The 17,150-nt window shown below is 38.3% G+C and overlaps 1 protein-coding gene across 7 annotated transcripts in view; it reads left to right on the top strand.

Annotated features, from left to right (window-relative positions):
- The first annotated feature begins 7,340 nt into the window (after positions 1-7,340).
- PPP6R1 (protein phosphatase 6 regulatory subunit 1) overlaps positions 7,341-17,150 on the top strand; it is a 61,690-nt gene continuing 51,880 nt past the window's right edge. Inside the window, exon 1 of one of the 7 annotated variants that reach the window (XM_032237153.1) lies at positions 7,341-7,436. The gene's annotated coding sequence lies outside the window, so the exon portion shown is untranslated. The other 6 variants (XM_032237152.1, XM_032237155.1, XM_032237157.1 and 3 more) reach the window with 6 other exon arrangements.

Genomic DNA, 17,150 nt, shown 5'->3' with positions numbered 1-17,150 from the left:
CAAAAAAAAGAGGGTGAAAATTTGGGTGCATCTTATACACTAAATGTAGCCACAAACAAACACACACACATATGGGCCCCAACCCTTTGGCCTCTGCCTCCCAGCAATTTACCTCTGCAGCAAAAGGGGCTTGCAGAGGCTTCAGAAACAACCCCTACAGCCTCAAATAGCTGACAATGGTGAGAAATTGAAAGTGAAACTTGCTGTTTGCTCCTCCTGGCAAATTGCTGGGAGGCAGATTTTTTTTTTCTTTTGCTGATCAGGCTGTTTGCTGCAAGGAGGTAAATCAATAACTATAAATACCTATAGAATGCTCAAAATAATTAGACTGATTTTTTTTAAAGCCTGTTTTATTATTATTCCAGACAGCTTAACAAAATGAAGAAGCTTTTTAAAATAAATGCTTGATCTGAAGAGGCCCCGTGCTAATGTTTTAAAAAGTGCTATTCTTTTAAATAGCAGAGAATAACTATACTTCCAGAAAGCACATCGATTTTAACAGCATCTGTACAAGTATAGTATGAAATATAACACCACAAACAGTGTATATTGTCTGTACTGTTTATTGCAAAGAGGCAAATTGCTGAGAGGCAGAGGCAGATATTTTTCCCTTGTTTTCCTCCCCAAAATCTAGGCGTGCCTTATACTTTGGAGCATCTTATACCCTGAAAAATACGGTATGTCAGATTGGGCAGCTTGAAAGGCAGGCAGACTGTTGCTTCAGTAGAGGTAAAGTTAAGTGGTCTGATTTCAGAAAAGTGCCCTGCTCGACCATCACCGATTTTGATGAAATTTTTGGTGAACATGCACACATGTCCCCAATGAACATTGGTAAAGTGTTACATGTGCCGATGCAATACTTGCAGAGATATAGTCATTTGTTTGACCCCCATACAGCATCCTTCTACAATATGACTCTGAGGTTCCAGGAAGTTTGAGACGTAATATCTCTGGCAATATTTTGTTGGGAGAAACAAAACTTGGCCATCTTGTACAACTTTTTGTGCTCTGTTAAACAAAATAATAGAAACATTCTCATGAGCGTTCTCCGTTTAGACAATTTGGAGCAAAGTTGGCCGAAATTATTGCGGCTTGAAAAAAGGTTAAAGTTTGGCTTTTTAATGTCTCTGGAAGGAAAGGTATGAGAAATGTGAAACTTTGTGCATAATAACTTAGCAACACAAGGTTTTCGAATATAAAATTTCATTCTCCTACTGCTTTCCGATAGTTCAGAAATTGAGTGTAAAGTTGATGTTTTTTGTAAAAATGCTAAAAATAGGGGTTTTTTTTTAGCCCACTTTGACAAAAAAAGACCTCCTGGAAACTCTGTTAAATCATTCTCATTAGAAAGAGTATGTTTCAAACCCCCTAAAAAATGAGGGTTGACGTATAAAACCCTAAAATTAGGGACAATTTCGCTGATGTATAAAACCCTAAAATTAGGGGCAAAGGTAAGGACCTTGCTTTGGCAATGTCACATGCATTCTATTATTTTTTCGTCTTCTTTGTTTCATATAGACATCTATTATATTGTGTTGGTCCATGGTGACATTGTCACTACCAGTTCAGGCACTTGAACCAGCAACCCCATTTGCCATAGAGGGCACGCCCGATAGCTGTGCAATACCAGCCACGGGTGGGTTTCTTGGTTCAGGATCCCAAGCCTGTAGTTTGGTTTCTTCCTCGAGGTTCCAAAGCCTTGTGTGGGTATCTGCCCAGTTCCCAAGCCGACAATTGGGCAGCTTATCCTAGGTTTCCAAGCCTAAAGTGGGTATCTTATATGGTTCCAAGACGAAGTCCGTACTGTTCATGTGAACTGCCAAATTCCAACAATCGCTTATTTATTATTGAATTTACGCACCACGTTCTTTAGCGTCGCTTCTGGGAATTGATACTGTCAACCTGACGATGTAACTGAAGGCACTGGAAGTACACAGGGAAGATGTGGTTGTGGAACCCAAGAAATATCTTGCCTTTCAGGCCAATAAAATGAATGAGCAGGGCCTCGCGGATGCATAAATGTTACCAACACATCATTTTGTTTGATTGAAATTTCCATGATGTTACCTACCCACCATTTTTTGTCATAAATGCAAGCAACATAACAACTGGGAAATATGTCAGCTAATTTTAAATTTGGATCAATGGTATTGGACATTTTGGCCACAAAGAAGAGTGAGTCAAACTATTTTCCAAGGCACCTGAGGGTAGCAATGGGTGGAAACTAATCAAGGAGAGAAGCAGCTTAGAACTGAGGAGAAATTTCCTGACAGTTAGAACAATTAATCAGTGGAACAGTTTGCCTCCAGAAGTTGTGAATGCCCCAACACTGCAAGTCTTTAAGAAGAGGTTGGATAGCCCTTTGACTGAAACGGTATAGGGTTTCCTGCCTAGGCAGGGGGTTGGACTAGAAGACCTCCAAGGTCTCTTCCAACTCTGGAATTGTATTGTATTGCTGCAAAATCTGAAACACAGAAGTTATATAAGGTTCTGGTGTTATGTCAGAAATATGATGACTACACTTGTTCAGTTCAGAATCCTATAGCTGCAACATGCTAACGTCTGGCATCACTGAAGCACTTATAGCACATTTAATCACTCTCATTAGTATAGAAGCACCACTAGTAGATTAATAGATTCATATAGCATGCAAGAAATGAATTACACACTTTAAACTCCAGCATAAATGAAATGACAACCGCACAATATAAAAGAATGCATGTTGTTGTACATGACATTGCCATAGCAATTTCTTCACCTTTGTCCCTATTTTTAGTACTTCAGTGATGAAAAACTAACCCTCCTTTTTTAGGGGGTTTGAAACACGCTCTTTTTAATGAGAACGATTTAACAGTTTCCAGAAAGCCTTTTTTTTTTTTGTCAAAGCGGGCAGAAAATACCCTATTTTTGGCATTTTTGCAAAAAGCTGTCAAATTTACACTCAATTTGTAAACTATTAGAAAGCAGTAGGAGAATGAAATTTTATATTCGAAAAGTTATTATGCACGAAGTTGCACTTTTATCATACCCTTCCTTTCAGAGATATAAAAAAAACAAACATTTTTCGAGTAGCAATATTTTCTGCCAACTTTGCTCCAAATTGTCTAAATGGAGAACGCTCATGAGAATGTTTCTATTATTTTGTTTAATAGAGCACAAAAAGTTGTACAAGATGGCCAAGTTTTGTTTCTCACAAAATATTGGAGATACTATGTCTCAAAGTTGCTGGAACCTGAGAGTCATTGTAGAAGGCTGCGGTATGGGGTCAAACAAATGGCTATATTTTCCACAAGTATTGCATCAGCATATGTAACACTTTACCAATGTTCATTTGGGACGTGTGTGCATATTCACACAAAATTTCATAGAAATCCATAGTGATCGAGCAGGGACCCCTGGACCACTTGACATGGAACAACCCAAATTTGGATTACCATACATAGAGGTAGCAATAGCAATAGCAGTTAGACTTATATACCGCTTCATAGGGCTTTCAGCCCTCTCTAAGCGGTTTACAGAGTCAGCATATTGCCCCCAACAATCCGCGTCCTCATTTTACCCACCTCGGAAGGATGGAAGGCTGAGTCAAACTTGAGCCGGTGAGATTTGAACCGCTGAACTGCAGATAGCAGTCAGCTGAAGTGGCCTGCAGTACTGCACCCTAATCACTGTGCCACCTCCAAAATTCCATATTCTTTGCAAGTCTTAGAGCCCTGCCCTTTTTCCCCAACTCTTGCAATTGGCTTTCCTGGTTAGAAACGGTGATTGTAGATCTTTGGATTCCCCCCGCCCTCCCCCCAATGGCTCATCTAATGTACAGTATTCAAGCAGCTTGTATCTTCTATCACCATTCCTTGCTATTGCTGTATTCTCAATATTTTTTAATAAGTTTCTCTTTTCGGGTAATAAGTCTGGCATGTTTTTTGTTTTTCCTATCAGCAGAAGCTTGAACAAACATCTCTTTCACCTTCCAACATAAACATAGAGGAAGATGTTACATCCTGCAAGGGCTGCAAACAGGAAGCCCCCTAGTTCTAATTGGCCTCCTTTGCATCAGCTAATTCCTACTTTAGTGCTATCCTAGAGGCAAGTCTGTTGGATTATTCAGATAGTCCTCGACTTACAACCATAATTGAGCCCAAAATTTCAATTGCTAAGAGAGTTGTTAAGTGAGTTGTGCCTCATATTATGACCTTTTCTGCCACAGTTGTTTAATGAATCTCTGCAGTTTTAAATGAATTGCGGCTGTTAATGAACCTGGCTTCCCCATTGATTTTGCTTCTCTGAAAGTTTGAAAAGGTGATCACATGACCCTGGAATAACACTGCAACTGTCATAAATATATGCCAGTTGCCAAGCACCCAAATTTTGATCACTTGATCATGGGGATGCTGCAATGGTCGTAAACGTGAAAAACAGTCATAACTCACTTTTTCAGTGCCATTGTCACTTTGAACTAAATGAATGCTCATAAGTCGAGGACTTCCTGTATTGGAAAGTAAAGCAATGAGATTTGCTCTTACTCTCCTATATATCAGGCAGGAACAAGAGAGGGAATTGCCTTTTCAAAAGTTATCAGCCAGGAATTTGACACTAACCAGATTTAGAAATGTATGAAATTGCAAAGCAGAGATAGAACAGCTATCAGGGACGTCAAGTAAACAAGCCTTTGGCAAGACAGCCTATTTCTTATTTTCCAAAATGCTGGGGATGCTCTTGTAGCAACACACATCTTCTTTCTTAGATGTCGTGTGACGATAGAGTTTTGGGTTCAGGGTCCTGAATAAAAGCCTTTCACCACATTTATCCTCTCAACTACTGTGATGATGTTAATAGGTATTTCATATTGCGTTACAACCAGCTAAATAAAATTTAAACATAAAAAGACAACTATACATTTCACCTAATACCTATGATTAAAACATGTTTAAAAATGTTCAGCCTCAGGCCTTTAACCAAATCTGTGGCTGAGGAGGCAACCTAAACTTTGGCATAAGCTTGAAACCAAGCTGCTTTAGGTATACGGTATATGATTTGGTATAGAATTGATTCATGCTCCAATTCTGAATGCATTTAACCTTAAAGTAGTCCTATGAATTTATAAGGGTGAAAATGCTGCACTTCAACGTGTTGCTATATATATTTTTTGGCAGTGTTGCTCAACCTTCCCCAGCCAGCATGGATTCTGGGAGTTGCATGTTAAAGTTCCCAAGATGAGGAACACTGCTCTATGGGAGTTACTTCTATAAATTTGTATATAAATATATATATGTACACTTAACTGCATTATCAAGAAATAACTACTCTGCTATTATAACACAGAGAGTCCTTGATTTACCATCTCAATTGGGAACAGAAATTCCATTACTAAGCAAGGCAGCTATTAAGTGAGTTGTTTTTTTTTGCTGTTGTTATTAAGTGAATCACTGCAGGTATTAAGTGAATCCAGCTTCCCCCACTTCGACTTTTCTTCTTGGAAGCTAGCTAGAAGTCATAGATGATGATCACATGGCCCTGGGATGCTTCAACCGGCATAAATACATGCCGTTGCAAACCTCCCAAATTTTTATCATGTGACCATGGGTATGTTGCAACGGTTGTAAGTGTGAGGGCTGATCATAAGTCACTTTTTTCAGTGCTGCTGTAACTTCAAATATTTGTTAAATGAATGGTTCTAAGTCAAGGACTATCAACATGTTTTAAGAAAGGAGAATTCCACTAAGATAGGTTCTATTTACGGAACTTCCTTTTTTACTTTCTAGTCATTTTGTACTTAATGAAACATTTTGAGCACAAAATATGACAACGGTTTAATAGCAGCAGTTTCAGTGGATCTTATGTTCAAAGTAAAGTTGTCAAAATGTGTGTATATGTAGGTCTCAGCCATGGTGTAACTTGTTGCGTTAGAGCAAGTTGTATAAACTCAGTTATTTTGGTTTTTGAACCAATGGCTTAATACAAAATAATAACTTCTTGTACAATTTGCAGGCCTTTAAATTAATAACATTTTTTTCCTTATTCAAACCATTCACCCTAACAAAAATACCATTTAGGAGGAGGGTTCCTATACTTAATCCATCAACTCCCACCTGCCAGATTGTTGCAACACTATAGGGAGACACCCTCTAGTTATGGTTGGGGCTCTATTATCCCAGGTGACCCACAAAACACTGACCTACTTCTCTTTGACAGTGAGATCCCCCAGATTCCTGAAATCACAGCTGGCTCAGCATGCTGGATGCAGTGTTATGCTCGGACCAACCACCACAGAATTGCTTACATTCATGACAGAGCTGTTAGCCTGGTGTAATCCCTGGTTAAGAAACATCCCCTGCTGTGTTAGCCTGGTGTAATCCCTGGTTAAGAAACATCCCCTGCTGTGTCTTCAACTGGGAGGAAAACAATTTGCAATATATGATCTTTTCAGTCATTTTGTTTTTAATGCACCAGGAACCTAGTTTAAATCAGTACTCATGAAAATCAGATTACTGGGATAGCTCTGGGCTGCATAAGGAAAATATTAGTGTGGAAGTTTTGCAGGCGAAATAAAATAAAATTAAAAAAAACACGGTTATGATGGGATCAGTATGTTTGTGAACTAGAAAGGTCCACGAAAACGCGTGTATAAATTGGGGTATGGACACGAAAATGGGCACAAGGCAAAAGCACGAAATGGCAGCGATACAGCAGCCCGTGTGATTGATAGTTGAAACCGCAATTGTAGAACACGCAGAGTCCGATGGGAGGTACGCATATTTTAGTAAAAAATTCAAGTTGGAAACATACGGAAGAGACCTTCATCCTGTAGTGGACGGCTAAAGACAACGACAAATGATGGTGATGATAAAATTTTATTTAGTTTGTCAAACATGTACGAGATAACAGGTGTAAGTATAGACATGGACATGAACACAGGAAATGGGCACGAATAAATGGGGTAATCTAAAGTATTTCAATGACTCGCCAATAAAACTTGCTTAAAAGAAATAGCAATAAGAATAAAGCCACTGAACGCACATGTGCCAACTTGGGAATCAAATTTAAATCAGATTAGGAAAAAAAAGATCGGGGGGGTGAAACGCAGAACAAAATAACCCCCGATTCTCGTCCTGCGCATGCGCACTGTAGACGGCGCCTGCGCTGCTCGCGTTTTTTTTTCCCCTTCCCCCCCCCACCTTGAAGCCAAATGGGAGGAGCCGGGGAAGCGAGTGCGAGCTTGTGCGGGGGCGGGGGGGGGGGGCAAGTGAGGAATCAGTGAGAAGGGAAAGGAAGAGCGCGCGGAAGAGAAGGTAGAACAGCAGGAGCCAGCAAAGAAGGGCCGAGCGGAAGGAAAGGTGTAAGGGGCGGGGTTTATCCGGAGGAGGAAATGGCAAGCGGGCCGCTGGAGGCGCGCGCGGTGGCTTCTGGGATCGTGGCGGTGAAGGCAAGGGAAAGGGGTAAAAAAAAAAAAAAGCTGCGAGTGAGCGAGCTTCTTTCCCATTTCCTCCGCCAGCGAAGGAAAAGGGCAGGAAGGCAGGGGCTCGTGGCCGGTGAGCGCGGTGGACCTTGAGGGTGAGGAGAAGGGAAGGGGGAGAAGGACCGTGCCTAAGAGGGGGAGAGAGAGAGAGAGAGAGAGAAGAGGGGGCCCTGTGGGAAAGGAAGCTGCCGCCATTTTAGAGAACCCTGTTGGAGACCCTCCCCCTCTTCTTGACCCCCTCAGTATCTTCCCCTCACAGACACACATATACACACACACGCACACACACCCCACCCCACGCTCCGTTTGTGCGCGTTGTCTTCCCTCTTCCCGCCTGTGAGGAGTCCTTGCTGGGCCCTCCTCCCTTCTCTCCCCTCAGGTAACAATCCGGCTTTCCTTTCGCTGCTCCCCCGCAAGCACCGCCATCCGTCCCCCTTTTCTATGCCTTTCCCCCACCCGCCAGGAAAGCGACGCTTCGTCCGCCGTGAAGGGGAACGGGGGGAGGGGGTCGTCAGGTTTTCGGGCCCCAGCATCGTAGCAGCCTTTTTTGATCTCTTAAAATTAAGTAGTACCGCTCCTTCACCCAGCTCATCCCCTCAGTCCATTGCCTCCGAAAGTTTTGGGGACGCAAGTCTCGAAAACTGTAAACTTGAATATATGCGCCTGCCCTGTCCTGTTGACAGAATCGAAATGGACTTGAGAGGAGGGGTAGGATTTACAAAACAGTGATTAATTAACACACCATTTAGGCATCCCTAAGAAAGCGATGCCTAAATGGTGTGCTTGTATCTATACTTAAATAAATGAAGCTTGCAACGAAGAGGAACAGATGTCAGAAAATTTTGAGCTCTCCATTTTTGTGTCTTTTGGTGAGAATGGCAACTTCTGAGTGGGTGGGATGATGGGTATGATATGTATTTAAATAGCTGCACTATTTTGGGTTTCATTAGCTGAGAAAAAGTGTGCTTCTTTGAATTCAGTGCCCCAGCATGCACAGTTCACATTTTCATATGCATTTTTCTTCCAAATTCTTTCACCTTAATTCCTAATTAAAATGTTCACTGGGGACACATTGTAGATGTTACCCGTGTTGTATAAAATAATTGATGCCTTGTGTACTCCTCAGAATCACTCACACAGCTTAGAGTTGTCACATGCCAGTGGAGAAAGAAACATCCACCTTTATTATATAACATGCTTTAACTACCTTTTGTACACACTAGAAAGGTTAAAGTATATTAATGGATAAAGTGAACTCTGATCAAACTGCACACATGATATTTGCTTGATGACTCTGAATAATAGCAATCAGTAATTATGATATGTGGCTACTAACACGCTGTACTGTATTTGGTAAGTCGGGTAAATAGCAATTCTTCATCTTATTTGTGAATAGAAGCTGTCTGCTGTCTCTTTTAGTTGGGCCTTTTCAATTAATATTAAAGATAATAAAAGTTTAAACATTTGTCCAAGTCTAGACAGCTTCAATGGGTGTTCCACTTTAGTTGAAATCTTTAAAGAAAATTTTCATATTTTAAGAATAATCAGACAGTATATTATTGATTTAATGTGTTTCCCTTTTTGATCTGTTTCAGTGTAACGGTAGGTGAACTTGTTTTGCTGTTTGGAAATTGAAAGATTAGATCAATTTTTGTCATTGTCTCCAAAAATGTAGTTTTACATTATGAAAATTAAAAAAAATCATACATTCGGTATTTCATTTGGCAAATATTGAATCTTTTGATTTGTTAAGCCATATGCACTGTACACAAAAATAAAATATAGACTTTTTAAAAAGTTATTGGCAAATGCCTATTTTTTTGTGAACTTTTAAGGAGGAATTCAGAAAAGCTGATATCTATTAGTATATGCATCTTAATTCATAGGGCATGTCACATTATGGATCTAATATTTTCTTAGTTTCTTTTCTGGCAATAAAATAATAAAACTAGAAAGTGATGATTCATGAAAGTAGGACTGTGGAAATGTATATTGACAAATATATTGACAAGGGCAATTTACAAATGATGTATAAACATGAATATAATTTCATGATATCAGGTACATGTTGAGACAAACTGCTGCAGCTAACTAAATGGTTATACACTGCTTATATTTTTATGGTCCTAAACTAAACATTTGATTTCCTAATGCAAAGAGTTTGCTCTAAACTGAGAAATGAACCCCCCAAAAGGGGGAAAACTGATTTTCACCACAAGAACTTTAATCTTCAGAGCTAACTTGAAAGCAAATTGAGTTCATGCTTAGCTTGTTTGTAGAATTCACTAAAGATCCCTAAGTGCCCTGTATTTTGTTCTTTTTTCCTACTTTAAAACTGATAATGAGAGAATGTGCAATGTGTTTTACAGTACTTTGGCTGCTGTCCATTGGGGGCATTAAAATGTAGACAAACTGATCTGTGATGCAGCTCCTCCTTTCCATTGATCTGTCTGCTATTAACCAAAAGAAAGGGATCACAGCAATCTGCTGTGTCTTGTTTAAACTTTAAGAAAGTGTAAATCTTTCTTATCTGAAAGAGGGCCAAACAAAAGTAAGCCATAGAGATTATTATTATTCATAGTTTGTCCTATTTTAAAGATTCAAGCTACTTTGGCAATCATAGTTAAATCTAGAAGATATACAGCTGCAGATTGCTTTGACAGTTTTGGCAAGAAGAGGCATAGATTTAACCCCACTGCTACAATCGGCACATAAGGAAGCAATTGAAATGGAAGACTTGACATTTCAACAAAGCTTTTCTTCTAATACTTTTTAACCAGACAGCCAGGTATTTCAATTCCTTACATGTTTTCTATAGAAGCATTGGTCTAAAGAATGAGTCATGCATTTGTTATACTTGCTGAGCAGAGAGAATATTATCTTTCTGCACATAAACTAGATATGAGGAATTTTACTATTGTAAATAACCTCAAAGGAAGTGTTTTACTGCTCTTTAATAAATTTATATGTAGCTCCTGTGAAAGGGGATCCTCATTCATATTGCAAAGTTCAAGTGACTTTTCCATAACATATGGGGGGAAATTTATGACATTTTTTTAATGGAAGATTGAAAGGCTTTTCTCCCAGAGAAAATAGGATTAGCTAACTTGGTAAGAGAGCCAATCTATGCATAGCATAGATTGCTTCAAGCTGAAATTACCACTTATCTTTGCCTTGCATTACTATGGGGGCTCAGATTCCTGGCTCTCTGTCTCTCTTTTTGGCCTTTGAAATTTAGAAAGTCTACAGTATAAATATAGACTTAGCTTTGCTTTCTTGGAAAAGGAATGCATTGCAGAAGTAGGTTACTAGCCATAAAGTAGAGATCTGTGGCAGCAAAGGAAAGCAGAGCTTGAGAGATTAGCGGATTCATTTTGCTATTCAAAAACTTAAGTACTGTACTTTCCAGGTTAACAAGTGGTCTTGGGGGTGGGGGAATACCCCTTGTTCCAAATATAAGAAGTGAGTATTCAGGGCTAGACTAATGAAGAATAAATAAGGGTAGTTTTTTGAATAAGAGTAAGAGTTCTTAGTGTGTTACCACTAAGAGTAATGAAATTGATAAATGCGGATGAGAAACAGTTTTAGGGAATTATGCATATAACCGAAGAATCAATAAAGTCTGCCTTTCTTTAAATTGTAATTTGTTAAAAGGTAACAATTGATGTATGCAGTAACTTGGTGAACACAAAGGCTTGTCAATAAATACTAGCCTGGTTGCTACTAGTGACTAATAGGAATGCACAAGTATTAGTTGACCTGTAGAAGTAAAGAAAGCCTGGCAATATTTTTCCCCAGGCAGAAGGAGAGAATGTGTGCTTCATAAGCTAATGCTTCCAACTAAGTGTGTTTAAGCTACGGTAACCAACATTACCTTCTCTCTTTCCTCCTTTGAAATTTCACTGTACATTTCTCCACTTTGGCCACAGAGAGCCAAATAATTTCCAGGCTTCCTGCTAATTTAAAAATGCAAATGGCAGCAGTACAACACTCAAATTATCTCCATTCCTTTCCCTGGAGTTGGGATGCAGTCTGCTTGCTCATCATTTCCCAATGGCAAGTGGATTTTTTAAATAAAAAGTCTAGGAGTAAAGTTTCCCAACAAACAGTCTGGGAATTGTTTTGCAATTTGGAAGAAAATAAGTTTCCTCATGCAAGGTTGCCAGGGTCCCTAAAGTAGTTAATATAAATATATGTTGTAGAGAAGTATAAATGTTTGTGGATTACGTATTTTGATCTCATTTCTAAAGCTCTTGAATTTTCCCTTGGAAAGGATCTACAGCTTACATTTTTTTATGCCTCATGCCATCATTTATTGTACTATGAGGCCCTCTAGGTATTGCCAACACCAATTTGTTTGAGAGAGTAAGATTCTTCCTCACATGTTAAATGCTTTTTTTTTGGTTTAATATTCTGAAGTATAAGCTTCCTATTAGAGAATTTGGCAAGTTTGTTGCTCTTTTTGAGAAGAAAATTGTGATCTTGGCCCTAGTACATCTTGGGCTATAATTCTCTGAGCACACTTGTAAATAATTTGAGTAAGAATATGACATGATGTGTGCCCACTTCATAGCTGGGCTGAAACAGATGGATTATGCTGGGGGCAGCATACTGGGTAAAAATAGAGCAGAAGCATGGTAGTATCTCACAAAGAGTTGAAAAGCAGCATTTGCACTAGGTCAGTAGAACTGCGTATATCTGCCGTAGATATTTGGTGTAGTTGTTAAATTCAACCTTTCAAACACACACATCTCATTTTTAGCAGTCTTCTCATTGGTTCTTCAATTCTTTTTTTGTTCTGAGAAATCGTTACTTGCGGCTGGGCAAAAGTTCCTGTTGAAAGGTTATTTTTCTTTAGCTTTGTAACTACTTTGGTATTGATGTACTGCATGCATTGCTTGTTCTAGCCTTTTAGCATCCTGAGGTCAATGGTCTTCTTGATTTCTTTTAATGTTCCCACTACTTTAGTGTGGGTGTGAAATGTCTTGCGTGGTAAAGATAAAAAGCCTTGAAACCGAAATATAAAATTTTGTAATAGTTTAGGTGAGGAAGGGGGTATTAAATATAGCAATGGGGTGGTTAAGTTGCTGGCCTAGAAACCAGATGACTATGACTTCTAGGGCTCCCTTAGGCTTGAAGCCAAGCTGGGTGAGTAGGTCAGTCATACTCTCAGCTCAACCCCACATCACAGTGTTATGGGGAGAAAATAGGAGTATTAGGTCCATTTACCACTTTGAGTTGACTGAAAGATTAACTAACTAAATAAGTAACTAACTAACTAAATAATAGTTAAATCAGTATAAAATAAGATAATAATTGTGATGATATGAAAGAATGAGGATGTCTACAGGAGATACCGTATTTTTTTGGAGTATAAGACGTACCTTCCCCCCCCCCCCCAAAAAAAAAAGACAGTGAAAATCTCGGTGCGTCTTATACACTGAGTACATCATTTTTGGCCTCCTGAAACCCTGCCCCACAAAAAGGGATGTGAAGAGGATTTGGGAGGCCTGCAAAGTGCTCCTGGCGACTGGGAAGGGCAAAAATGGACCTGTTTTTCACAAATACAGGGCTGTTTTTGCCCCCCCCCCCCCCCAAGCTCCCAAAAGCACTCTGCAGGCCTCCCATACCCTATACATACCCCATTTTTGCTAAAAATGGGCCCATTTCCCCCTCCCAAAAGCCCCAGGTGTCACATTTTTGCCCTTCCTGGCCCCCAGGAGCACTTTGCAGGCCTCTCAAATTCTCTGCATGCCCCTTTTTCATACAAAATAGGGCATGCAGAGGGTTTGGGAGCCCTGCAGAATGCTCTTGGGGGCCAGGGAGGGCAAAACCTTTTTGTTTTAAATTTGCCTCTTCAAAATCTTGGTGCGTCTTATACTCCAGTGTGTCTTATAGTCCGAAAAATACAGTAAGTATTCTTGTAGACAATTTGAGATGTTGGTCTTAGTAGGCATTGCAAAAGTTTAGCAATATATCTTGCCCAAATTCATATAGTTAATTTAATGCATCCCTGCTTTTTAACAAATCCCTTGAAGTCTTTCTAAATAAAGCAGATTAAAAAGCATTGCATTAAAAAATGACAGATCAGAGAAAGATGAAACAATAAACTATTTAATTAAGAGTTCATCATAGCCAATCAAGAGAAAGGAAATATTAAAAATGGATGGGCCTCACCTGATGCCCATAAGCTATCATAAGAGCCAGGTGAAAATGACTGGGAAAATAGTTTCATAATGTGGATCCTACCAGTGAGAAGACTTCTGTTGTAATGGTGTAGATACTTGTTAATCCTATTAATAGACTAAATATGGTCTTTTCCATTCGCCTGCCTCTTGTTTTCACCAGAATGTTGGTCAATATTGACCATTATCTTTATAGCACCAGATTTAATTGACGATTCCATGATGAACCCCTCTTCTATTTTTTTTTTAATTCATGGAGAAAATCCTGCTTCTGCTGCTGAAATATGACCAGGCCAACTCTGTGCAGAGTCAAGCATTGGTACATTTTATTGCACATAAGAAAACAAAGTTTTCTCTGTGCAGTTCCCAAGGGAACCATGTGGAAAACAAGGAAAGACCTTCAGCATCTGGAAGCACCATGAATTTAAAGCAGAGGCAACAGGTTTCCCACTCTTTTAATCATCCAGCAGGGAGTCATACATTGTAAAAGCCATAATTTCTCTACTTGTATGTGATCTCAGTTCTTTTTCAGTTCCCAGTATTCTGCCTGTTCTACTTTAGAGTTCTGCACACATCCTAGTTTTTGACATACTGTTTAGAGATTTACGTATGACCAGTCATATAGTTCTTTAACTGTCGTGTTGCATGACTGATGCCTGCTCCAGAGTGTGGTAAATTTGAAACCAATACAAATTGCTTTCACTTTTACCTCATCTGAACTTTGGTGCCTGTTTTTATGACCATGCTGACAGGCCTTTGGGCCTGCTACTTACAAAGAGCTCATTAAGAGATTGTGACTCAGTGGCCAAGTTCCAGTGAAGTTGTGCAAGTGACCCTGGCTGATCCTCCTAATAGAGAGGGAAGGGGATGGAGGATTATTTGGACATCACTGTATAGTTATGGGTGAATATTAGCAAAACTACTGTGAATTTTTTAATGGCATTCATATGAGCCATATGAACAAGATGTGTAAATCTGTTTTTGGGTAAAATATAAATCAGTTTAAATATGAATAATTATATTTTTATCTACTTTAAAGTGTGTGTGTGTGTTTGTGTGTGTTGTATAGAGAAGGAAGAGGCAACTTGCCATCCAGATGTTTCAAACTGCCCACATAATACCCAACTGCTGAACTGTAGGATGTTTATGGAGATTCTCAGTCATCCAGATTATGGTTTTCCAAAAGATGCTTATTTCAAAAGGCAACTGGACTTTCTTTGTTTTTCCTTAAAAATATTTCACTTCTCATCTAAGTAGTTTCTTCAGCTCTGGAGAACTGAAGAAGCTTCTTGGATGAGAAGCAAAACATCTTCAAGCAAAAACAAAGTCCAGTTGCCTTTTGAAAAAGCACCTTTTGGACTGCCGGTCAGGATGGTTGTGGTTTATAGGCATATTATCTCAGAGTATCTGGAGGTATTAGATTGCTTATTTTAGTGTTAAGTGTAGTTGTACACACACGCGCACACACATATGTATATGTATGTATCTTAAAACCATGATACCCATCATGCAATTTTGTGAGATACGATTTGTTTCTATTTTTTGTAAATAAAGTTTTGAAAAAAGAATTCATTAATTGATTTTCAGAAATCCTGGCTGTATTTAATTTAAAAAAGCAATATCTGGCTACTATAGTCTTTTGAAAAATGCTAAACTATTCAGCAACACCATGCCACACCTTAGACACTACTGCTTTGCTTTCTTTTTCAGAATGAAACTTGTATATAGAGAATGACGTACAAAACTTAAGCTTGTACAAAAGCTCTTTTGCTTGCATTGTGTATCCATTTCTGATTGAGTTTTGTTGACTGATATTTAGAAGCTGTAGGATAGTATTTAAACTCCGTCTTGTGCAGAACAGCAAAATATAATACGCTTTTTAATGCTGAGTTATAATGATACAAGCTTCAATCTATATGTTGGCACATAATATACTAGTACATTTTAAACTGTCAGTTTGATTAAATGTATTTTGAAGATCAAATAATTACTATTGAGATTAGAATTCTAATCGAACACTGGGACAGTTTTATTGGCAACACTACAGTGTTTGATCAATTGTTTTATTTGCCTGCATTTATTTGTTGCATTGCTGGGCATATCACAAAATTGATTAGTTTAATATTGAATAAATTTGTATCAGTAGCATATAGATCTTCTCTCAAAATCTTGAGAGTTCAACACATTGTAGCAGAAAAACCACTTATAGCTCAATGCAAGGATTGAACCCAAGGAAGTAAAGATTAAGGATTTGTGCTGTTCTCCAGAAACAGATATGTTACTAAAATTTTAAACTGGAGTCGTCTCTTGCCTTTTTTTTTCCTGTAATCATATGCAGGAGAATGACAGAAGCTCTCCATAATTCTTAAACTGCAGCTTTTATTATTTTTATCTGGTTTTTTAAAAATATTTTTTACTTAATTTTTTTAACTTCTTTGAAAAGAAGTTAAAGTTATAACCATAAGAAGTCCTTACAATAAAAAGAGTTGAACTGAGAAAAATATAAAAGTATAGACTTTTATATTAAGATACACGATTAATTATTTGTATTATCTGTACTGAACAGAGTACCTTAACAGTTTAAAATTATTTATTGTTCTCGCTCTCTTCATCCCAACTCTATCAATATCTTTCAAATATATTGAAAATTCCTTAGTGTGTTTCTCAAACTTGATAGTTATTAGATATACTGGCTTCAATTCCCAGAATCCTCAGCAATAGCTATATTGACTGGAGAGTTATAGGATTTGAATTCTACATATTAGGAAGATGCCAAAGTTGAGAAACAATAGTCTGACCTCTCAATTAACTGCATTCCTGTGCCTGACTGATGCAATGAAAGTTTTAATGATGTCAGTCCTTCTGTACTATGTTGTTGCTTCAGGTAAATTCTAGCTGTTGTCTTAAAATCTCGCAAAATAATAATTTGAGCCTGCCTAATTCTTAAGATTTTTATAGAGTTGTTTTTCCTCTCTTTATGAAATGAGATTAGTGGTTGTATCAGAGGAGTAATGATAAAACATTATTTCCTGTTTGCATAATGCCAGACTAGCTAGTTTCTATGGTTTTAATGAGTTTTAAATTTATACTGGCACTCTTGACTTTTTGCTTTGAAAGGGCATTTGACATTTGATGATCTTGTGGTTGTGGTTAAACATGAATTGTAACTTGTAAGCTACCAAAGAACTGCTGGGGTATAAAATATTTTAGATAACTACTGTTTTTTTTCATTGGCATTGATAAGGAAAGCTGAACATATTTTCAAATGATTAAGATACTAACTTTTCAATTGTTATCAGTCAGAACATCAAGATAATAAGATGGACAGGAATAGTTATTCGAATTTGTCTTAAATGTTGACTTTCCATATTTTCTAACTTGGACCATTTCTAGCATTTGTAAACATGAGTTCATACTTTATTTAAACAATTCTTCCTTAAATTGGTGCCCTTGTAGATTCCTGAAACGCCCCAAGTTGGTTTAGAATAATTCAGAGTAGATTTGTCATA

The sequence above is a fragment of the Thamnophis elegans genome, chromosome Z (genome assembly GCF_009769535.1).
Source record: "Thamnophis elegans isolate rThaEle1 chromosome Z, rThaEle1.pri, whole genome shotgun sequence".
Taxonomy (NCBI): domain Eukaryota; kingdom Metazoa; phylum Chordata; class Lepidosauria; order Squamata; family Colubridae; genus Thamnophis; species Thamnophis elegans.
Note: the sequence above shows the minus strand (reverse complement) of the source record. Positions and strands in the feature narration are given on the sequence as shown.